The sequence below is a fragment of the Heterocephalus glaber genome, unplaced genomic scaffold (assembly GCF_053883595.1).
Source record: "Heterocephalus glaber isolate CG9 unplaced genomic scaffold, H.glaber_assembly_v1.0 deba00001586, whole genome shotgun sequence".
In the NCBI taxonomy this organism is placed as follows: domain Eukaryota; kingdom Metazoa; phylum Chordata; class Mammalia; order Rodentia; family Bathyergidae; genus Heterocephalus; species Heterocephalus glaber.
In genome coordinates this window covers 15,556,592-15,583,073 of record NW_028258364.1, presented here as the reverse complement: position 1 = coordinate 15,583,073, position 26,482 = coordinate 15,556,592, and the positions used below count along the sequence as shown (strand labels likewise).

Here is a 26,482-nt window from a genome sequence, read left to right as displayed (position 1 = left end):
AGAGCTGCACACGTATATAACATGCCATAATTCTTCTTTATCCCTTTCCTATCTCCTCTGACCCACCTCCCTCCATCTTTATTTTACATGACTGCTTTGTGGCAGTTAGAACATAATGAACTTGTGACAAGATGCTTGGACATTATCAGGACTGCTGCATCTAACTGCAAAAAGCTGAAGTCCATCATTGGAATTGGGATATAGGGTCACCAGTGTCAGATCAGGCAAGACAGAGATCAAGCAAAATGTTTGATTACTTTATGCATAAAATAAAGAAAACAGCCTTACTGATATGGCACATCATGTTCCATTTTGTTTAATTGATGTTTTACTATGAGATTTTTATCACCTAAAGGAAGACCATCTTCATCTCGGAATGATTAATTTTCTACTTTGTTCAGTTCCATATGCTTTCTTTGAATATTGAAAGTCAAATGCCATTTGCTTAGAAAATTAAAAAATTCTATAAGGAGGCTGAGGCAGGCAGAAGGCAGATGGGATGTTCAAAAACAACCTAGCCAACTTAAGATTTGTTCTCAAAATAAAATTTAAAATAGGCTGGGGAATGGCCAGGGATTTAGCTGAGTGGTTCTACCACCTGCATTGGAAGCACAAGGTCCCCAGTTTGATCCCGGGTATTAAACAATAAAATAAAATAAAATAAAAGAGACCAGGGATGTAGTGCAGCTCTACAGTTCTTGCTATCATTTTGGAGACTCTGGGTTTAAACAATCACTGCTATTGTGAAATAAATAAATAAGCAAATACTAATATTATGATAAAATTAAACATTTTTATACATCAGTAAATATTCTATATTCTGTATGATGGTAAAAACACTTTCATAAATGAGGGCCTGGTTATATTAAATAGTATATTAATATATCAAAATTAATACAATATTTAATTTTTAAATAAAAACTTTTATGAATGACAAATTCACAACCAGTAGAATTCACAATTTTGAGCAAAATCTACATGTTTTATTCTTAATAAACTTTCAAATGTTAAAAATGTTATTACAAATGTCTCTAATGAAACTTTCTGTGTCTACCTTAAATTTTTAAAATTATTTTGAAGTTTCTATATACTTTTTACAGTTATAGTCTCTCTTTTTCCTATTTGCTGTGATTTTTCATCTATCATAAAATGTTTCATATTTCTATTCTGTTTCTTATATTTTATAATTTTATATTTTCATGAAATCCCCAATAAATTTCATTTATAATAGTTATTTTAATGCCCTTACATGAAATAACTTCTGATTTAATCTGAACTAGTATCTATGTACTATTTTATCTAAAGGATACTGATCCTCTTCAAAGTTTCTTTATGTGACTAATACATATTTTATTTTTGGCTGGACACTGTAGATGCTGCATCATTCAGAATTTGTATAATATTGACTTCCTTTAAAACATGTAGAGGTTCGTTCTTGCTAGGATCACTTTGCTGGTCTCTTAGTTTTATCTTGTCAAGGCATGATTTTAGTCTTATGCCCAGTGTTCAGCAAGATTTTCTTCACTTTAATAACTATAACATGCTGTCACGCCTGCAAACTTCATTTTGCAGCTTCTAGGAACTTTTCTTTGAGGAAAAACAGTAAAGCCCGCAGATTCTAATCTCATGGTCAAGAGTTTTAACAAATAACTCAGGGAAACTCCTAAGTAATTTTCCAGGTCTCCACATCTGATCAGTTCCCTTATTTCTTACACCCAATCGTGGAAGTTTCCAGTATCCCCATAAGTCTCACCTTCAGTTTCTGCTCCCCCTGTCCAGTAAGACCTCCATTGTCAGGGCATCACTTACCATCACATGGTTAGGAAATTATTCCATGTAGAAAACAAGCCTGAATGTGGAATTCATTGGAGTTTCCTTTCTCTGAAGGACCATAGATATGTACTGTAAGATTTCCAATTCCTTAAATTATTTTATTTGTGGTCTAGGTTTAGAATTATTTTTTACATGTTACTAAGTCATTAACCTATAACCATATCAGTGGGAATTTTTTTTGAGAATGTAAATCAAACTGATAAATTGTTGAATGATAAGTATGTTATGTTTATCATCTCCTTTAGTCTTCACACACACAAGAAAATCATAAGGGTATGTTCTTTTTACTTGAATGAAATCTGAGGCTCAGAAAAGCTAAGAAAAACTCAAGAATCACACACTTAAAAATGATAGAGTCTGAATAAAACCCAAATCTTCCTAGTGCCAAAGCCAATGGGTTTTTTATTACTCCTCCTCATCATTCCCTCTTTGTCATGCTTTGCATCTGAAGCAAGGAAAAAGTTAGTTTACATTCTCAACAATATTTTCAAAATACAAGCTTCTTTGAATCTACTCAGTGATTATTTCCACCAGCGAAAATCAAGAATTCTATTTGAAGCTATTAAGAGACCTTTTATATGTCTAGATAAATTATTGTCAAATATGCAGTTAAGTAAATGAGTCTAGAATTCAGTGAAGAGGAGAATATTACAAAATATCTTTTCGTAGTTCACAATGAGGGTTGATATTAAAAGGTAATAGAATTTTTTTTTATGCTGTAAAAATGTCAGAAGACAAAACCTGATCGGAACTGGTGTAACATGGCAGGCGGGGGAGGCCGGGCCAACATGGTGGCAGACCACATATACAACACTGTGACTTAGAGGGGCGGCCTGCACGGAGGCCCCTCCCAGCCTCACTCCCGTGCACCCTCGCACTCAGTGTTGCCCCCCACCCCCTGCCCCGGGCCTGGTGTAGATCGCGGCCCAGACTGCCTAGCAACGGTAGCCTAGGACAGCCGGCTGTCAAGTGACACTTACTCTCCCAGAGTGAATTCGGATCCACCTGGGAGGGGGGAGCGGAAGTTCCCGCCCAGGAGAGCGGTGAGGCAGCAGCCACAGTTGATTATGGAAGAGTCTCACAAGAATAACACTTCAGAGACTTCAACTCAACCTGCTTCAGCAGTTCAGGGAGCTCATGATTCTCATATTGCTCAGCAGATATCGTTCAGAGGATCTGCGCCAGTGGCAGTCCTCTTCCTGGAGGGCAAATACAGGTTCGGGGGTCCTCCAGACAGCTCATTGTTCTGTAATTCACCCACTTCACATGCAAACGGTATGGTCTTTAACGGAAAGTGAAGAGTCTCGGGACTCATTTGACAGCATAGGTTCTTCACGTAAAGCTCGTGGAATCCTAGCCTGGTGCCCATCATACAGAAAATTTTTGAAGTACCAGTTTTCTGAAGATACATGGAGCAGAAAAGGAGACGGAGAAAACCCCGGAGTTCATGCTGTCACGTCTATGTCTGTTCCAACTCCCATCTATCAGACTAGCAATGGACAGTACACTGCCATTTCCCCAAATGGAGCCTTACAGTTGGCCAGCCCAGGATCAGGTGGGTACAGGGACTTCAGACATTACCAGGACCAATTCAGGCAGTACTCAGCAAGGTACAATTCTCCAGTATTCACAGACCTCTGATGGAAAGCAAATACTTGTGCCCAGCAACCAGGTGGTTGTACAAACTGCACCAGGAAATATGCAAACATATCATCCCTATAGCACCTTCAGCTACTTCACTGTCACAAACTGTGCTGATGACATCTCTGGTGACTCTTACATCTCAGACAAATAAGACAGATGACCCTCAACTAAAGAGAGAAATGAAGCTGATGAAAAATAGTGAAGCTGCTCAAGAATGTCATAGAAAGACGAAAGAATATGTGAAATGCCTGGAAAATCGAGTCGTGATCCTGGAAAATCAAAATAAAACTCTAATAGAAGAGTTAAAAACTCTGAAGGATCTTTATTCTCATAAAAGTGTTTGATTCTTTAAAAAGAATATTTTTGTGGACTTCTCCAAAAAGTTAGATGGAGCTCTTCGTCGTGGAGTTTTATAAATTAAAATGTCAAGAAAGAAGCTAATTTTTATATAGGCTTTTGCAACTCAAAGATGAATGTCTTATCCAAGAGATTTGGTGACAGAGGATACAATGGAAAGTGACGTCAAGGAAGTTACTGGCACAACTGGAAACTGTAAAAATTAAACATAAGAAGCAAGAAATGAACTTTCAGCAGTTTGAACATTCTAAGTAGACATCAGTCCGAAAATGGCAGAGAAGTCATTTTCCATCCAAATTCAGTAAATAGAACTTTTAAAAATAAATCGGCTTCCCCTATAAGTTGGCATTTGTTTCCTTAAATTTACCTTTTTCAGGTGTGTGTGTCTGTGTGATTTCTGCCAATAAATTCTAAATTACAAATTAAAAGAAAACCTGATACATTATGAAATACATAAAAAAGATGATTGGTACTAAATCCTATTAAAGTGGAGAAAGAAATCAGAATAGCTAGGAATTATTACTTGAAAGAATCTAGACATATAGTAAGCTATATGACTATATTTAAAATATAGAATAACATTTGAGGAAAGGTGATACATGTAATTACTCCAAGGCCACAAAAGTCAGAAATTTAAAATAGTATCTTCATACTTAGCTATATTTTCAGCATTCACATTTTTGTGCAGAAGCACAGAGCTCAACTGAATTTGTACAAATATCAATGGATATTTTTATATTTATATAAATAAGTAAACAAAAATTTTTGAATGTATATTTAACTTTTATGGTCTCTAAATAGTACCATGCATCAATTCTTGAAGAGGGCAGAGTGTTCTGATACTTTATTTAATGTGTTTATTACTATTTTGATGTAAATTTTCATTCCTCAGTGACATTATAAAAATTATGTATTTTAAATTCTAAATTATCACATCTTTTGTGATTAGCTACTAACATTAAATCTTTAAAATATAATTACTCTTCTGCAAGACAAAAACAGACATCAAATATGTGTTAGACAAATAAATAATTTTAGTGGACTTAGTAAATTTTTAAGACACTAACATCTTTTCTCTGTGTTCCTCTCTCCATCTCCAATTAGCACATATCTATTAAAAAAAAAAAAAAAAGAAAAAAGAAAAGTGCATTTGCAGAAAAGGTCCAAACTTCAGTCACAGCCCCTACCCTAACCCTCCACAGCAGCTTCATGACCCAGTTAGTGAGTCATAAAATGAGAAGACTTCAAAGAATCTCAAAAGGTTGTGCTTCAAAAAAGGGTTTACAGATGTAAAGGGTAAAGCAGCATGAGGAACTATAGACGTGAAGTTCACATTAGCTGTAGACTATGGCACAAAAAGAGCATTTAATCTATCAAAGAGAGAGAGTAAAATTGTAACAATGAAAAGAAACACTCCCTGCTGACTGAGAAGCTAGAGAGGAAAACAGAATGAAATATCTCAGGAAAGACTCTGCGTCTGTTAGGCAACAAAGTCAATTGAGAATGCTTTCATACCCATTTAAGATTATTATGCAAAGGAAAGAAAACATGAAATCAAAAGTACTACAGCTGACAAAGTTGACAGTGTCTTGCACAAGAAGAGAGTATAATGAAAGCACAAATGAAATCTTTTGTTTCTCCTTTATTTTTTCTAAATTTAAATTTTGAAATCTTCATCTTTTGGAGGCAAGTATAATAATTGAGGATGTCACATTTGTGGCTGAGCTGATTAGAAAGCATAATGAATCAAGTCAATTTTCAAAAAAGTTAACAAATGTTCATTCTCAAAACAATCAGCTGTAAAAATTGATAGCAAAGATCAAATGCCATTTATATGTAGTGAAAAAGTAGGTGAAATAGATAAAGAGTCCAAAACTCCAGTTAAGTGATTACTCTGCTTAGAGGAAAATATCTTGAAAAGGCTGACACAATAAAAAGAATTATAATAAATCAAGAAATATATCAACACAATATATTTTAAAACCCTTAATGGCAAGAATTGTTATACATTGCATAAAGAAGATGATAAACATTCATTTGCATAGTTGGTCTGCAATAGTTATTAAGGATGACCTACATTGATTTTTTTAGTCAATATTTTATGTGTTCTATGTGGTTATAATGCTGAAGATTTTTATAGCTCTGGGACATACTGGTAATGCTAGTGAAAGGGCAACATTTGAGAACAGTCTCAATGATGAAACAAATTGAAGTAATAAATGTAAGCTCAACAATTTATCTTAATTTATATATTCAACATTAAGCAAAAAACCTGGCTCAAGTGATATTATATAGTGAATGATAAGTATTACATTTGAATCCTAAAGAAATAATTACAAATATAAAATGATATACATAACAAATTACATTTTACTCTAATAAATATGCCATTATTGTAAATAATTATAAGAATTTTATAGTATGACTTTATATCATCTTGTAAACACCACGTTAAGTTTGTAATACTGGCAGCTAGAATAAAATGTCAATGGACTAATTACAAATTTAGGTATGTTTGTTTAATAAAATGCTTCAAAATTAAAAAGCAAATTTCTATTCCTTTTTGAATGCTGCTCATTTCATTCTTTCTCCATGATTTATCATTTAGATTTATGAAGTTTATTGTCACATTCCTTCAATCCAACTGTGACTTAAATGACTTAATGTTGAAACATGTCACTTGGCTAATGGATCCCTGCAAGGAGGCCTTTGCTACCTTTGTTTTGCCATTGAATCAGATCTTTGAAACCATATGGAATATTATGACAGTGAGCAAGACATTCATCATTTTAGCAGAATTGTTCCCATTAAGACATGAAGGGTCTTAGTAGAACGAGAACATTTCTGGACTGGAGGGGACAAGACGTTGCCCTTTCAATACTGGAAAATGTCCAGTGGAAAAAGTTCAATATAATCAATATGTGTAAAAGTGGACAAGCTGTTAGTGTTTGCCGGGGAATAATGTCCTATGAGGAACATAGATTTGGTTTCTGCTTTTTTTTTCAAATTTTGTATTCAAGTATCATTAAAATAGACTTTCAGAATGGCACATATTGTTTGCTGATCCCATGCTTAACCTCATAATCTACCAGCATGGCCACTTTGTTCATAAACCCATCATAAAGGAACCAGAGAAGCTAAGCTGATGACATCCAAAAAGTGAACCTTATTGTCTACCAGACTGCTGTTGTACTCCTTTAAAATGGAGAGAAGTCAGTGAAATTTTGAAAAGGTCGGAACACCTGTGCACTCAAAGATCATGCTGAGAAATCCAACCAAATATTCCTCATCAAATTTTATTATTTTATTTGTATCTCATACTAACTGGTCATAAAAGGCATTGCACATGATTTAACATGAATCACAAAATGGTCATTTCTCTTATTATATAAAATGCATAACCAGATATCCTGCCCAAATTCTATCCCCCTAAGTATGTTCCTTTACCATTATCTATCTGTCTATCAGGGCCAATGTATAAAGGGCCTAAGGTGTAATGCAGTGACCTCTCATTTTCACTTAAAGGCAGAATTTTAAGTTGACCTATGAATTTTTTACACTTCTCTCAAATGTTCATAGTGAACAGTTCAAAGAGTCATAATTGTGAATAAAGACAAAAGCAGATATGTACCAGTAATAGGTATTGTGAGAGTTTGAGTAATATGCTTATAAAATTTTCTGAAACCTCATGTGCCATCTCATTTCAATTCCATAATGTAGGTTTGCTATTTATGGGCAACTTTGTGAGGAAAAAAAATTATAAGAAGCCACTTTGATCAGATATTATCTGTAGTCCAATTCAAGCATAAATTCTCTAACGAGATCCAGGAATGAGACCTCAGCCACCTTCCTAAGAATTGGTTATCACCAAAGGAAGACTCCTTAAAAACTCCATGGGTATTGATTGTACCTCTTTCTTTTTAAGTATTTTTTTCTTTATAAAAAGACCCCCAAATTTATAACCAAATAATAAGAGAATAACAAGAGTTATTACACTGTGTATCTTCAAAATAGTTACTCAGAGTACAAGACATAAATCAAAAAGATTCTTAGAAAAAAGAAAGATAGTAACATGAATCTTTTTGTTCAACAGACTAAGATAAAAGTAGTATAAATGAAACCAATTAACATATATATTGAAATACTTTAAAGGACTAAAATTTATAGTACAACCACTATGGAAATCATTGTGGAGAATCCTCAAAAAACTAAAAGTAGAAATTCCATTTGACCCAGATATCCTTCTTCTAGTTAACTTCCGAAAACAGTTAAAATCATCCTATTACAGGGATACAAGAATACTCATATTTATAGTAGCATAATTTATAACAGCTAGATTTTGCAAACATCATGTATGTCCATTAATATTTCAATGGATAAGGAAAATGTAGTATTTATACACAATGGAAAACTATGCTGTCATAAAAAAGATAAACTTGAGGCATTCACAGGTAAATGGATACAAGAGAAAATAATACTAGTGATATAAATCAGACACAAAAGCTCAAATATTGCATGGTTTCTCTTATATAAGAAACACAAAGAATGAAATAGAAGAGAGATAAATAGGAAATAGTGAGAAAATCATCATAGGTCCCAAAGTCCAAATTCCATTGCACTTCTTTCTTGTTGATTAGTTGTACACAAGGTAGAAACATGTTTTAAGTTTAGAAATTTAGTCTTTTCCTCATTACAGTGGAGTTTCACTAAAACAAGCATTATCTCATAGTTTACAAACAATGTACAATCTCTAGCCCCTCCAGATCTACTTAATCTCAATATCCTTTGTAAGAAACACAGAAATAATTTGTGTGTATGCACATTTAGGTTGAAAACCACTGCCTTTGCCATTTAAATGAAATTCTACCATTGTAAAAAAAAGACCTAATTATTGAAATTTTACCATTGGAACATAATTGTTTTACTAAAGTATCTAAATTGTTTACTACCTTCTGCTCATCTCTTCAAAGTAGCACAGTGTTCTAATGCAGTAGACAAGAGTGACGTTTAATATGGACATGTAGATAATCAATAACTCTATGTTATCATATTTTGACAGAAAACAGAATAGTTGACATTAGTTATAATCATGAAAATGTAGTACTCTCTCACCCAGTAAATATGAAATACTTCTTGATGTCCTTGCTAATTTATATGGAAAGAAATTTAATGACCAAACCAACAGGTGCAGGCTGATTTGATTCAAGAACATACCAAAGCTAGAATAGCTGACACAATTGGAGTTTACATTTGATTAAGTTTATGAGAACTTATAATTATTTTACAGCTAGTTAGGAATATAGTACATATCCTTATTTTCACATATTGTTTTTCCTTTGCTCCTTTGGATGGTTCAAGTCCAAGTGCTTTCATTTTTCTCTTTCTCACAACAACAACAACAACAAAAAACCACACTCAGGGTTCAGGGGATTTTGTTTACTGTTGTACAGGGTCTTCCTATGAACTAGAGACAATGCAGTGGGTTTCTCTGTAGACACAATGCTCTCTCTCCTATCGTAAGAACTCTAAAACTCCATGGGTCAACAGATTTTCAGGGACCATATTCAATGGTGGATGGACCACAGGGTGTGCACCTAGAGATGACTCCAAGGAATATCCCAATGTGTGAATGATTCTATCTCCTCAGTGCATACTTAAAGGGTACCTGGGTCCCTTGGTTGAAGGCTTTTAGGTAAGATTTGCTGTACATGCTATGCCAAATGATCCAGGATTCTTCTTTAGTTGCAGAACTAAAGGTAATAACTCTGTTATTTCTATCTCTAGGGTATCTTAGAAATAACACTGAGTCTGTGGATTCATCTAGATTTGGGTATTTGGAAATCTTTGATTATTAATTCAATTAAATCAGATAATTACTCATCTACTCTAGAAAAATAAAATTTCATTATGGAAAGTGCTGCTTTATTACACTGAATCACTCTATACATCTCTGTAAAATATAAGTTGTGAAAAATATGAAACAGATCTACTTTGCTCATTGTGTCTTTGTGGCTTGATTTTGTAATTCTACCCTTATTCTGGGCACATTGCCTATGACTTCTGGTTATGTGCCTGGGGGTAATGAGGGGGTGGGCTGTGTATTGAGGAGAATGAATGCCCCCTGCAAGCATCTACCTGCTGGAGTGTTCAAACGAGGACAGTCTAGATTCCTATGAATGAAAAATGAAGCCAGATGGGAAGAAAGGAACCAATCCCTATTACTTTTACTTGAATACATTGGTTTATAACCAGTCTAGATATAAGTTAAATGACTTTGTGAAATAAATCAAAACATATCAGAATGATATATTCACTTAATTTCAATTTTGGACCAAAAGATGTACAGGGAATAAGCAATCAGGTAGTGTTTTGTCATTTTCCAAATTATTATCTCTGCAAAAATAATTTTAAATGATTTTATTTTAAATATATGTAATAAACCTTGAGATAAGCTACATATTTATATCTTTGTTTGCCAAATATATTCATTGCATTTTGGAACTAAGATGTGTTTTTTCTCTTCCAAGTAAAGAATCTATACTTGGCCTATTACCTGAAATAGCCATAAGAGTGACCTTTTAATATCAAAAGTATTGTTACATAAAGTGCCTATTAGTAAAATTTAAAAAAATGGGAAATTATATATTAATATTTGCAAAAATTTGTCAACAGGATGTGTATTAAGGTGGAGAGATTTTCATAAAATTATTTCACTGTATTAAATACATATGTTCACATATTTTTCAATAAGTCACAAAAAGAGGAAATGTGTGAAAAGGAAAATAAAATCCATGTAAAATCTGTGTTTCCAAGATTTAAAAAGTGAAAAAATCCTAAAATTCCCAGTTTATATGTAAACTTGATGAATAAATGTCTAAAATCAGAAAGATCATTTGGAAGCTGGATGGCAGCTGTGTGACATATGATACAGGGTGGTGATTCCAGGTAACTTTAAGAAATGCACACAATCTTCTCCCCAAAGCACTGCACACACTTGACTATAGAGACTAATTGAGCCCTGGCTGCAAGGAAATCAAATGGAAGAATTTTTAAAAGCACACAAGCAGAGACACAGCTTTAAGGACAGTTTTCTATGGCAAGGGAAGTATTGTAAGAAAAGAATGGATTTTCAAGATAAAAGTTAAACTAATAAAGAAAACACAAATGAAAATTAAATCTCAAAAGTCGGAATCTTAAAATCACGAAGCATTCCATTATGCTCATTCTGCAAATAATTAACTCTTAAGTTGAAGAAAACAAAGTGAAACAAGACAATAAACACATAACCCCCAAATTTTAATTGTCCCATTAGGAAAAAGTAGGTTTGAGTGAAAACAGAAAAAAAATTAAGAATCTAACCCTTCAAATCCTCTATATAGAAACAAGCATTATTGTTGCCCTAGTAAGACACAAGTTGATTTAAAATAATGAGAAAAGAGGTGGTCATTAACTGTGTTTTTATATAACCTGTGTAATTCTACTTTAAGAAAAGAAATTAAACTTAAAATCAAAATGATTCAGTTTATGAGATTAACCTTCCCAAATAGCTATTAATCAGATAATAACTCTAACATAATACTAAACATGAAAGAAATGTCACTGAACAAGCATTTACAGGCAGGAAAGAATAGCTTTATTTTTGAAATTCAAATTTATAAAAGAAAGAACAGAAATTTGAATGTGAAATGAAATAATAAATTATTAAACAGGAAAAAATGAGAAAAAGACAAAATCATCTCAGATATTAAGATTAAATATCAAAGAAATCAAATACATTAGATTAAAAATATAAGGCAGGATAAGAAAAACATTTTTAAAAACAATGAAGAGTTTTAAAAATCAGTAGGTACAAATTATCAGTGAGAAAGTCACTGATATCTGAACAAATTAATGTAGTTACTTATAATGGAAACAAAATTAGATTGGGATCAGAATTTTTATAAGGCACATGTAATAGCAAGCAGAACAATATTTTTAGACAATGATAGAATGTGGGATCAATAATTTTAAATTTAGGCAAAGTTTATCAAGTGATAAGCGCTAAGAAAAATTATATGTAATCATGGGAAAACCTGAGCAACTTGTAACAGATTTGAGCAACTGCTGCATACTCCACCAGGGGATTGATTTTTTTTTTGGTACCGGGGATCAAACTTGGGTCCTTGCCCTTGCAAGGCAGGTGGTGGAACCAGTGAGCTAAATCCCAGGCCCAAAGTGCTTCCCAGTGTTTTTTGTTTTGTTTTGTTTTGTTTTGTTTTGTTTTGTTTTGTTTTTTGGTCCCGGGGATCAAACTTGGGTCCTTGCCCTTGCAAGGCAGGTGGTGGAACCAGTGAGCTAAATCCCAGGCCCAAAGTGCTTCCCAGTGTTTTTTGTTTTGTTTTGTCTTGTTTTGTTTTGTTTTGTTTTGTTTTTTGGTCCCGGGGATCAAACTCGGGACCTTGTGCTTGCGAGGCAGGTGATGGAACCACCAGAGGATGAATTTTATTTAGTAAAAACAAGTTTTTGGAAGGGGGAGGCAGTATAATAATTAGTTTGGATTGATTAACATTAAATAAAAAGATAATGAAGATGTTTGCATTTGTGATTAAAATGTAAGCTACATTGAATTTAATCTTTTAAAAAATGATAAACGTAATTTTCCAAAATATATAAAAAATATTGGGAAATGGAAAGAAATTGTTCAAATGAGAAGGGGAACAAAGGAGGGAGGAGGAGGAAAGGTAGAAAGGCACAAGAAAAAAACACAATAGAAGGAAAAAATGTAAACAAAGTTTTTGTAAATAAGGAGAGGACAAGGGGTTGAAGGGAGGGCAAAAAAAATGGATAAAAAGAAAAAGCAAGATATATCATATAAGGATACAAATTCCCTATGATGAGTGTGATTATTATGGCCAGCAACAAGACCACTTTTCTTGCTGAACTCTGTAAGCTTTGATTCCATAAAGCTAATTTGAGTTTTTTAAAAAATGGTTTATCACCCCTGCTTTACTAATCAGTATTATCAAATATGATATTCCCAGAAACATTATATTTGCCTTATCTTTCATATTTATTGTAGTACAACAGAGAATAGATTATCATTTTTAAATTATTATTAATGAATCATTTTTTTGAAAGGTAAAGAAATTCTTTGAAATTTAAAAATGTGAGTGTTCAGGTATCAGTGAGAATCAAATATAATTGTAAAATTTTTCAGGTCAGTTTTCCAAAGCAATCTTGATTAGTGTTAGCTTAAAAGGAAAGTAAAGTACTCCCTTATACTGTATATTCAAAAAATAGAAAATTAATATCGATAGTAATCCAAAGAAATTATGTAATTAAATTTTCTTCAGCCTATGAAGTTGTAGGTAATTAATTCTTGTTCTCCTGGATCTTTTTTTTTAAATTCTTGTATTGGTACATTGTAGGTATACAACACAATTACATTTCTCATTGGGAATTGTACCTTTACATAATGCATCTTGGTTCTTATTTTTTCCCCTTCCTAGCCCTCCCTTCACCCCCTCCACCCTTCCCTATTTACAAAGACTTTATTTCCATTTTTTCCATTTCTCATCATTTTTCCTTTCCCTTCTTTCCTTTCCTCTGCCCCCCTGGATCTTTGATTTACCCTAACTATAAACCATTAATGGTATGATATGAATTTTTCTTCAGCAATGACATCAAAAGCCTGTACCCAAAAATCTATCTTTGCTAGGTCAGCAGCTTGATGTTCCTATTCAGCCCTATTTCCAGGAAAACGGTCATTCTTAGAGGCTTGGAGCAGATTTTAGGGACTTTTGGTAAGCAACAGAGTAAAACAAAATCTATGTGCAAATGACAGATACTTAACATAGTCACGATTTACTTATCACTGGTAACTTTCAAGTGTGAAAGTTCTGATGAAAATTCATAACAAGAAAAATGCAGCTGACAAAAATGGGTAATTCTATGGCATGTAAAGTAAGATAAAATAACCATTTCTCCAAAACTTAGACAAGTTGTCACTAAGGACAATGATTAAGTGCCTACTTTCAAATAATTTGGTGAATGCTCTAACTGATTTATAAAAGTTGATGAATGTAATATTTATAGAGAAATATACTCTTGATATGTGACAAATGAATGCTGAGACTACACTATATATATATATATATATATATATATGCATGTGTGTTTATGAACATACTAAGAAAATAGTAAAGTATGGAATGAAGTCATCAAAAAATATATCAATAGCAAACATCTTCCAGTAAATCAGGAGTAGAAAATACATTTGTATTTTTATAAAATACTATAAATAATCTGAATACACATTCCTAAGTAGAGAGCACTTGCTTAGAAAAAAGGCCAAAATGAAATTAAAGAAGGTTATATAAAGTATGTATTTTAAGTAATAATTAGTTATCATTGGTCAAAAAGAAAAGAAAACTTTCCTGTCTGATACAAAAACAACCAACAGAACTCTGCTGAACAGAAAGATTGTATATGCTGACCTATTTCCAGGAAATAATATTGAGAATAATGAAGAGAGTGGGATATGATCCCAGCCCCACCATTGAGGTCATAGACAGGAGTCCTTTATTAATACAACCAGCTCAACAGCCAAAGTAACAGGGGCCCCATATCATTATGCTGAAGGTGATATGTGCTGGTTGCATCCTGAGGCTGAAGGGCACAGAACAAAATATATTCTCCATTTATATACCAGAGAGAGGTAACAAACCTCTCTGAAAAAGTTGGGTGAGAGAGAGGCTTTTACTCTTCAGGCTGAAGGAAAATACTTTTATCCTCAGTGTTTTAGAAAAGTAAATACATATTTCTAAGAGCTATGCAGGCCCTGGGTGCCCCCAGGGTTTACAAGTTAAGCAATCTTCCAGGAAATTCTCCAGTGGACACTTCTGCAGTTTTCCTGCCTCCTTGGCACTTAACCTAGGGACAGACACAGTACACTATTAGCCACTTTCTTTCTGGGGAGATAATAGAAGTTTATTATGCTTTCAGATCTGAGTAATTAACTAAATAAATACAGGTATGATCTCAAATGCTATAAAAAAATAAGATTGCTGTAGGAAAGATAAAAACAAACATTCCCTAGCTTTATACTGTATATATTTCCATGTCTTGGGACACCAGGGCATGGGTAAGAGCACAGAGAAATGGATGGAATTTTACTTCCCCATATTCCCATAAAATAGCTAATTTCTAAAATATCTATATTGGTGAAGTTTTACCTATACAAATTTAACCCAGGCAAAGCTAGTTATCTCTTCTAATTTGTTAAGTGTATTCATTCTACTCATCAATAGTAACATATGAAATAAAATCTAATTATTTCTAGCTAGTTAACAGTGTATTTCTCATAGTTAGTCTGAATATAGCATTATTTAACTGTATTATTCATAATGCATAGTCAAAGTAATGGACTTATTTCACAGAGAAAAGTGAAAGGAAAAAAAGGTGATAGATAATGGAGAGGTGTCTGTCGTGTACCAGGATTTTAGAACATAAACAAAAATCTCAAATACACATAACTTTCTACAGACACAAAAATCTTTTACATAACTTCTCAAGATAGCAAAAATGTATTTTTCCATGAATATGGGACAAAGTCATAGCCTTTTTTTGTCTCATATAAAATTAAAAAGGAAAAAATTTAAATTTATAATAATGATTAGTAACCAGTGTTTCTGTTGTTAGTTTCAAATCATGTGGGTAGCCAATTTAAAAAGTATCCATTATTTAATTCAAGAAAATAACTCCAATGCTGTAAATTACCTAAAGATCTTGAAAAGTAATCTTAAAGTTGATATCCTGCCGAGCATAATTACTGTTGTCAAAGTAAGGATTCCGTCTCACTATTTACACAAATATATTTACCATAATCTTTAACACTGTATATGACCAATGTTAAATACTGGACCAGTAAATTTTGACTGTTTAGATAAAATAATTCCCAAAGAGAATAAAACAGTTATGCCACTATTCTACGTAAATTAATACATAAGTATTTGACTTAACTATTTTGATTAATCCAAAAACAGTACAGGTTGAATACAATACTCAAAATTATTGGGATAAGAAATGTTACATATTTCAATATTTTTGGTTCCTGGAATATTTGCATTATACATGATAAAATATCATGGAACTAGAACACATATATAAACACAAAATTCATTTAAATTTCATAAACACCAGTACACAGAGCCTAAATGTAATTATAAAACAATATTGTTAATAGGTCTACATGAAGTCAGAGATGAGATTTTCCATTTGTGGCCTCCTATTGACACTCAAGAAGTTTTAGATTTTGTAGTATTTGGGATTTTGTATTCCCAGATTACAAATGTGCAACCTGCAATGTTTCACCAAAGTTTTATTTAGTTCCTGTAAAGTTGTATTCTGTACAGATTCTGAGTAATTTTATATAAAAAACATTTTTTTATTTATAGCATATTTAAATTATTTCTATCTGCTCTCTTTATTGCCTGTGGATTTTAGAAATATATTTACATGTGTTTTTTTCCCCCTATGTTAATTAGAATACACTATTTTAGGTCTGGGGATTTAGCCCAGTGGTTCCGTCGCCTGCCTCACAAGCGCAAGGACCAAAGTTTGATCCCCGGTACCAAAAAAAAAAAAAAAAAAAAAAAAAAAAGAATACACTTATTTAGTTTAAGAGCTTGTATAAGTTACTATCATAATACTCTCAAAGATTAAAATATATTTTGCATTTATATATTGAGAGGTAAAAAATTTTCTGAATTATAACCATATATTGACAGGAAAATGACGTATCTTCAATTCTGTGACTTTGAGTCAATGGTAAGAATAAAGCAAAAAAATTCAATGGTGAAGATACAAAAAAAGTTTTCCTCCTTACCAGTTGACCAAATCTTCTAATAGATTTGAGCTCAAAGTAAACATGTTGGCAAACACAAAAGGCCACTGGGTGAGACTCTACAGCTCCTTTATTTAACAGAGATCAAAAAGGACCAGACTGGAAATCCAAACTTCTAATTACTCTGTCACTTACTGGCCATTAAAAAGAACTACCTACAAAACAAAGCTGAAACTTGAAAAATAGATAAAAAATTTGTATTAATATTTGAAACCATCTCAATGATTCAGAAAGAAAGCAAAGCAAAGCAAAGCAAAGCAAAGAGGGCCAAGGATTTAGCTCAGTGGTTCCAGTGCCTGTCTCGAAAGCACAAGGTCCTGAGTTCGATCCCTGGTACCAAAAAAAAAAAAAAAAGAAAAGAAAAGAAGAGGCAAAAGAAAGAAAAAGACAAGAGGCTGGCCCTATGCAAGCCATATGAGATAATTCTATGGCAAGAGTACCTATCCAGCTCTATCAGGAGAGTTAATTGATTAGGTACCACAGTGGATTACTTCCTAAATTATTAAACAAAAATTCTTAAAAATAATATAAAATCATGATTGTTGTAAATATGTAAGATAAACCATTGTCAATACTTTTTTAACTTATGTATTAATGAAGAAGTAAAGGAGTTATTACAATTAGTGAAAAGAGACTGAAAGAAACAAATTCATTTTGGGTAAAGAAATGTTAAATTTATACACTGGTTCACATTTGGGTTTTAAAAAAGGATAATGGAGGGAAGAAAAGAAAATTGTAAAATTACTGCACAAGATTCTTTTGCATGTTCAGAAGAACACTTACGTTGTATAACTTCTCATTTATCTAAAATTTATAGAGTTGTAAATTAGCTTAGAGAAAAGAATAAAATCATTTATTCTTTGTTTATTTGTTTTTGAGATGGGGCCTCACTCTGTAAATTAGACAATCTCTGCCTAACTTGGGGATCAAACTCAGGACCTTGCACTTGCGAGCCAGGCGCGATGCCACTGTGCTAAATCCCCGGTATGCCTCAAATCCTTTTCATCCACACAGTGTTATTCCTCTCTCCGTTTAAACGTTTTTTTTTCTTTTTTTTTCTTCTCCTGTCTCTTTCTCCTTCTTCCTCCTCCTCGTCCTCCTGCCTCTCTCTCCTCTCCTCTCCTCTCCTTTTTAATCATTGTGGGTGCTGATGTTCACCATACAATCAGGCCCTCACTCATCCTTGGCAAGTGCTTTACCAGTGATCTCTGAGCTATATCTGTTGCCGTCTCATCTCAATGGTCACTCAAAAATCTCCCTCACAGTTTAGCATGCAACAACAAGTCCATTTAAAATTACAATTTCCAGTCTCCGAACACTTTAGTCTGTTTAATTTTTCCATAGTACTTCTGTAATTATATTATAGTCTTTCTCACCCTACCAACATGCATACTCTCTGGTAATAACATTTTTGGCCTTAAAAAGAACTGTTGTAATTAGGTCATATATTCCTCAGCATCTAGAATAATATTTAGAAAGTATCATAGATTAAACGTGTTTTTACCAAATGAATTAACTAATCCAATTTGTTTTGCATTAGTATTTCTCTAGTGTTGGTTAATTTGGGTGTGAACATGTTTTTGTGGGGTGCGTGTTACCTTCACAACTAAAATCACAGATTAATTCAGTAGATGGGGAAAAAACAAACATTGTTGATCATTCCTACCCTACCTGGGTCTCAGGAAAGACATTTCTCTAATCAGAGTACTGCTTTTAAACTCTGAAGATACTGCAGCTGCTTCTCAGGCAGCAACTTCCTGGGTTGTAACTTGGGGATGGCAGAGTGAAAATTTGTTGACTGCTCTTACCCCTTGCAGGAGGGCTTTCATACTGGCTTAATATAATCCCTACATCAGAGAAAAGACTAGTACCACTTTTATTTGCTTTTTGTAAGGAGACAGAACATTATTTTTCTCAAGGGGCAGTGGAAAGCCTGGGTGAAATCTTAGATATTTTGCTGCCCATGTGAAAGAGCGAAGCAGTGGCTGTCTTCAGGGAGGTGGTGTGACACACTCAGCTCGGTCTTACTGTCCTCCAGTTGAAAGTAAATAATCTTACAGAACAGTGATATTATATAAGGCCACCCTTTACAATGATGGATAAGGGGAAAAAATTAAACTACCCTGTAAACGTGAGTGAACACAGACAAAACAAAAATACAAAATACTGAATGTCTCCCTTGGTGAGATAATATGAATGTTGAGGCTTTACATCCAGCAGTAGCCACAATCACTTCTCCCTCCTTCTAGATATAATTTGTCAGAGTACCTATGTGTATTTCCACCTTCACATCATTGTAACATTTATACTCTACCCTAAATCACCTAGAGTGAATCAAATCTTATACTATTTTCAGACACTCTTGGACTGAGAAACACTCTACTATGGTCTCCCATGGCCTTTCCTGCCCCCTGATGAGTCTGTCCAACTTTACAAGTGCAGGTGTGCTCTTGGTGGTCTTTTGCTGGACGACAGTGATACCTGTCTTCATCCTAGATTTTCAGACATTCCTTTAGTTGGTAAATTGTTGGAAATATTTAACAAAGGGCATAGAAAGAGTCTTGATTTTTAATACTAATAATACTGTAGATGTTTTTGGATCTAAAAATACTTGGAAATCAGCTATTTTTGACTGTGATGACTGGCTATAGATGCACCAACCTTTAACAGTTACATACTCAGATTACTATTTTTCTTTTTTTAAATCCATGTAAGCCCTGAAGATTCAATGATTTCTCCAGGGGTCACTCTGAGGAGAAGATAGCAGCAAACCTCAACTGCTGCTCTGTCAACAGTAACTAGAAAGGCTAAAATAGTCATTATTGAAATAGCCATGTGAGCACACATTTGTAAAATGAAAATTATCCATCAGCTTAAATATATATTGGGAGTTTCTTAAAGAAAATGAAAGAATCTTACACTTAATGGAATATAACTTTGGGAGAAAGAAATTATTTTTCTTTAAAATCCAGTATACCAATGGCACAAGTCTTCATACTAGATGTCAAAAGCAAATATTTTATGACTATATTGGCTTTTACTATACTTCCTGATAGCTGTTCTTAAAGGAAAATAATTTTCTCCTAAAGCATATACATAATGGCAGTTAAGATGTCACAAAGAAAAAGGATAATAGAATCTGAAGTATTTATAATTTTAGTTCAGATGCACTACAAAATTCAAGATCCAAGATGAAATGTTAAAAAGGTTACCATAACTGTTTTTCTTTGATAATCTTATATATTCTAGAATGATGACTTTCAAGACAATGTACCATCTGCTTTTGAACATTGGCACACATTCTCATTGAGTGTGTATATAAGATCTCCATTCTTAGTTTCCTATTCTGCAAAGTAAGTGTGAAATTATTAAGTCCTATATCATAGACCAGAGGTAAAAATAAAAACCTTTCATATATACAAACTGTTCAGAAAAATGCCTGGAATATATCAAGTAGTGTTAAAATGTGTATATTCTAATTAGCCTGATTTTAACATACAATATTATTACATATTAAAATATATAAAATACAATATGTGAAAATGGGCAATTGTACAATAACAATAGCAACTTTCAGAGACAAGGATGAATCTGTAATACTGAAAAATTCACCCTTAGTTGTGTTTGTGCACATCAACATAGAGATTCTTGGATAGAAAAGTTACAAGATAATAATACTCAGTATTATAATACTGTATTATAATACTCAGTATATCAATATGCGTGTTAGTTATTTGGAAGGAAGAAATTAAATTATTCAATATGTTTTAAAATAGAAGTCATACAAAAGAAGAAAACAATCATTATAATTGTTTGGATATTGGTGTATTTTTTTTAAGTTGAAATAAAAGCTATTTAAAACTTGAAAACTGTGAAATTAGCCTTGCTCTTTGAAGTGGTAGTTTAATGTAAATGTAAGAATTAAAAGGTGACTAACCATGTATCATTTTTTCACATTTGTCAGTTTAATCCAGTTGGGTAGTTTAGAAATTCTGTCACAGTGTCTGAAATTGTTAAAATTAGCATGTTTTATCTGCAGAATGCAGAATGTTCATTTACATAAAATTGGTTCATTTCTAACACAATGTAGCTATAAAATATGTTTTTATAAAATATATTTAAAGTAGTTGAAACAGTTTCTGGGAAAATTATTTGAAGGAAGAACTGATAGCATTTCTGGTGAATTCACCATGATTTATCCCAAGAGAGCCAATACTACATTGTTAGTAGTTGACAGATATCAAACAGTGTTTTGAAGGAAAAGAATATTATTACTATAAAACAGAAGAAAGTATTAAGATTTGTTAGCAATGTAAGTAATTAAATCAAGCTGCTTTCACTTAACACTTCTCTATCCAGATTATAGAGTACCCATTTTAAAACATATCAGGGGGTGTTACCATCTGAGATTTACTTTTGGGAAATGCTGCATTTCACTCATCTGACAAATAATTTGTGAACATATCTCTTTTTAGTGTAAAATGTAAAAGAATAAAAATGATAAAAAAAGAAATAAAGAATAGGCATATTATTAGAAAGTAGAAAATGAGAAAGTGGATAAGAATAAAGGAAAATGAATTAATTTTAAAGTAAACAGATTATATGTAAATATATAATTTCAACAATATACAATGAACCCTATGTAGGAAAATCCTTCAGTCAAAATCTTCACGTGTGCACAAATGATTTGATTTTACTTTTTAATGTCAAAACTTAGATCCCAGAGAGAAATATACATGTAAGTTTTTCTGTTCACTAAAGCCTGGGTTATTTTTTAAACAAGGTTTTCAGCCTTCAGCACATTTTCTTCTCAGACACTACTGGAATATTAGGCTACCTACCACCTACTCAAACTTCCTCTTATCTTCGTTACTGACATCCAAGTCATTTATGTGAACTCCTGAATATATCTGTAAAAATTAAGAATCTGAAAAGATGATTATACAAGTGTTTACCTATTCAAATATCTTTATAAAACATATAAATAAAAATATTTTTCTTTCATAATAAATTATATCATTTTGTTAGGAATTTAATATATGTACAAAACAAATTCAGATATAAATAATGTACATGTTCTGAAAACACATGAGGAAAACAAAAAATATTAAAATAGGATACATAAAAATTCAAAAATTTAGACTCTCCAAAATAAAAGATCCAAATGAAAAACGAATAAGTGAAGTAAATAGATGCATCACAGAAAAAGAACAAATGGTCAATAGATATATGAAGAAATGCTCAACATTGCTGGCCATTAAACAAATACAAATTAAAACAACGCCAAGATTCCATCTTATCCCAGAAAGTATTATCATCATCAAGAAATGAAAAAGAAAAGAAAAGAAAAGAAAAAATAACAAATGCTGGTGTTATTACAGGAGAAAAGGAATCCATCTACATTGTTGGTGGGAATGTAAACTAGTACGACCTCCTTGGAAATCAATATGGAAATTACTAAAAAAACTAAAACTAGAAATTCTATTTGACCCACTGTTCCCATTTAGGTAGCTTCTTGGAAGAGTTAAAGACATCACATTACAGTGATACATGAATATTTCTGTTTATATCTGTTCAATTCATAATAATTCAATCTTGGAAGTAGGTTATATGTCCATCAACAAATGAATGGGCAAGGTTAATGTGGTATTTACTCACAATGGAGTATTACAAAGAAGGATAAATTTGTGTCATTTTAGGAAAATGATTGCACCTTAAGAATATAATTTTAAATGAAATAAATCAGACACACAAGCTTAAATATATGGTTTGTCTTATGTGACACACGAAAAATGTAAATAAAGAGCAAAATAAAAGATAGATAAAAGGAAATAGGGAAACAGATATTTCTCAAATTGGAAGCGTATCAAGAGATGGAAGAATGCATAAGGGAGGAAGGAATAGGGGATGAAGAAAGAATTAAGAGGTGCTAGGTATATGTACCAACTCCACAAAAAGGAATGTAAATATGTAGCAATAAAAAATTGGAAAGTAAAGGAAATTTATTTTATAATAACTGAATTACAATCACAGTCCAATTGAAAATATTTCAGACTCTACAAAGCATGATATTGAGTTTCAGCTATTCACAGTTCTTCAGTCTATATGCAAATTTTGCACACTCTTGTTATTTTACTATTACCTCCATGTAATCAAATTCTACTTTTCAAATTCTGACCTTCTACAACTGAAAATCATTAAAGAAAGATTTGAATTTATATGTGTGAAGATAATAAAGGTGCTTTTCATGTAAGTGGAAAGATTTCAATTTCAAAACTTTGTAAGTTCTTCACACTTATCATACTTATGATACTTATCCAAACTTCCTGAAATATGGCTATCATAAATCATCAGTTACTAAAACAGCTTAACAAAGGTCCCTTTTGTTCTCTTTCAAGAGACATTGCTACATTACTGTGATAAGGTGATTTTTTTGTTTGTTTGCTTATTTGTTTGTTTGTTTTGACAGAAGATCTCACTATGTAGCCCAGACTGGCCTTGAACTCACAGTGATCCTCCTGCCTCAGCCTCCCCAGTGCTGAGATTACAGGTGTGTGCCACCATACCCATCTACTGTGATGAATTTTTAATTTGCTTCTCAATGGTATAATTTCTTTTTTGTTTTTTCCTTTAAATTCTTTTATTGGTACATTTTAGGTATACAATACATTTATATTTATCACTGGGTGCTTGTACCTGTACATGATGTATCTTGGTTCTTATTTTTTCCCCATTACCTATGGGCCCTTCACCCTCCACCCCACCCTTCCCTGTTTACATAGACTTCGTTTCCATTTTTTTTCTTATTTTCTCATAATTTTTCCTTTCCTTTCTTTCCTTTCCCCTTCCCCTCCCACCACCCCTACCCCTTTGGACTTTTTCCTATTTCAAAGTATCAATTATTCCTTATTAATCCTTTTAATCCTTATTTACACTTTCAGTTTCTCACACTAGAGAAACTATTCGGTATTTACACATGTGTGTCCTATTTATTTCACTTAAGAGTATGGCCTCAATATGCATCCATTTAGCTATAAATGTCTCCAGTTTGCCATCCTTTATGGTTGAGTAGTACTCCATTTTATAAAAAAAAAAAAAAAAAACACATCTTCTTTATCCAGTTTCCAGTTGATGGGCACTTGGACTGTTTCCAAGCTTTAGCTATTACAAACTGTGCCGCTATAAATATGGGTGCACATATATCGCTGTGGTATGATTCCTCTAATTCTTTGGGGAAGATACCCAGTAGGGGAATAGCTAGGTCAAATGGGACCTCTAGCCCTAGTTCTTTGAGGTATCTTCATACAGATTTCCATAGCGGTTGCACCAGTCTGCACTCGCACTAACAATGGAGAAGGATTCCTTTCTCCCCACACCCCTGCCAGCATTTGTTATTGGTTGATTTCTTGATAGCAGCCGTTGTTTCCGGGTTGAGGTGGAATATCAGTGTTGTTTTCATCTTCATCTCTCGAATGACCAGTGATGTTGAACATTTTGTCATATATTTATTTGCTGCTTTTACTTCTTTTTCTGAGGAATGTCTGTTCATTTCAGATGCCCATTTTTGAATTGGGTCTTTGAATTTGGGGGATCTGATTTTTTTCAGTTCTTTATATATTTTAGATAGTAGTCCTTTGTCTAAGGTACAGCTGCTAAAATTTTTTTCCCACATTGTAGGTTGTCTGTTAGCTCTGTTGGTGGTTCCTCTTGCAGTGCAGAAGCTTTTTAATAAGATGAGATCCCAGTTGTTGATTTTTTGTGGTAGTTCCTGTGCTACTGAGGCTTTGTTCATCAAGTCTTTTCCTATGCCAATGTCTTCAAGAGTTCTACCTAACTTATCTTCCAGCAAGTTTAGTGTTTCTGTTTTAATATTTAGATCTTTAATCCTCTTCTATCTTAGTTTAGTGCATGGTGATAGATATGGGTCTAGTTTTAATCTTTGGCATGCTGAGATCTAGTTTTTCCAACACCTCAATGGTCTAATTTCTTAACTTTTTAAACTAACATTTTAGAATTTTGTCATTACCTTAATTAAGAATTTTAAATTTCTTGGAAAATCAGGTTCTACCTAACTTGCATGTGAATATTCCTACATGGATAATTGACTGTCCTGAGCAAGTTTCTCCTTAATCCCAGAAAAAAAGCCTGATTTACAGAGTTTCCACCATTAACATCACATATGCATATGTCCTACCTTCCCGGGCCAGGGTCGGGGGGTGGACTCCACTGTATAGACATGTGTCATACTTAAATTTTGACCTTTCTTGTTTAGTTATGTCTTCACCTTGCCCAACCAGAATGACTTTTCCAATTATTACACATTTTTAATCCTTTATCCTACAGATTTACACATTTTTGTGCGAAGTTTTGTATACAATTTTTTGTCCTTTTCTTATTTTCAGTACTAGCCAACATAAGTATTTTTTACTCAATATTTATGAAAAGCTACCTAGAAAGCACCATTTTATTTTATCTCCTTGTCTTTCATTGTATTTTGTTAATGAAATTGTGTGCTGAGATTATTCTTTGCAATTTGGATTATCAGATATATTTTAGAAAATATTTTTATCTTTATGAAGAACAAAGTGGACTAAAATCTCTATGCATAACTTTCATTACTGTTGAAAATTCTAAGTTATGTAGTGCTTAGTAAAATGTAAAATATTAAGTTGTGTGTGAAAAATATTCTTAAAAACATTTTAAATTTTGGTGCAGTGATAATCAAGGGTACTTTAAGTATTATTACATGAAATTTTTTTATCAGGAATATTATATTGAACTGCAATTGGAAAACAATATTCTGTCCTTAAACCTGACTCACATTTTAGTATGCTTAGATACAGTGGCAAGTGAAAAAAACTACTACATAAAACTACTACATAATTACATAATTTACATAATTTCATAATAGTGGCCCCCAAACAAAAAAAGCCATTTTACGTTGTTTTTAAGTTCAGTAAGAACAAGTGTTCCAGGCATATGGAAGTGAAAGAAAATAAGTTGCAAATGAATTAAAACCTCTACATGAAATATTTCTTTCAGGGTGTATTTTAAATACTTGTGATAATAGGAGATGCATCTTCTTGTTTTTTTTTAAATGTTAAATCTTGAAAATCTGTGGGAAAATAATATGCTTTCAATATCTATTTTAAAACATTACAGCTATTGAATCAACTTCACAATTCTACTCAGGTCAAATACTTTCAGATCAATCGGAAAAATATCTGAAATTTTTAAAGGTAATACTGTATTCTCATAATGTTCTTGGTTGAAATATATTTAGAAATAGAAAATTGCATTTGACTTCTATCTCTTCATACACACATGTAATATTACTTGTGGAAATAATGAATCCAGAACATTATAAGGCTGGAAGAAGAAATATGTTTTAAATTATCACTTGCCTTAAAAAAGACACTGCTGAAAAGGTGTTCAAGCGATGCTCTGTCCTACTAAGACCATTGACTCCTGTTTGGGTCAGAACCTGGAGAGGTTTTGCTCTTGCTTATGTAGCCTAGGAACTTAACTTGGCATTAGAAACAGAGTGACTTAAATAGCCATTCATTATCAGATGAGAGCATAAAAGGAAAGTCAAGCAGATTGCAGATCACTACAACTTCCCTTATTTCAGAATATATTAATAGATTCCTCAATACAAGTGTCTAAGTCCCTTAAATAATACAGAATTCTGCTATAGTATACCTATTACCTTCACATCACATTGATATTTATACACACCAATTCATATATTTACATATGAGAAAG

General features: G+C 32.7%; 1 pseudogene; it reads left to right on the top strand.

Moving 5' to 3' along the window:
- The first annotated feature begins 2,857 nt into the window (after positions 1-2,857).
- LOC101707252 (cyclic AMP-dependent transcription factor ATF-1 pseudogene) lies at positions 2,858-4,102 on the top strand (annotated as a pseudogene).
- The last annotated feature ends 22,380 nt before the right edge of the window (positions 4,103-26,482 follow it).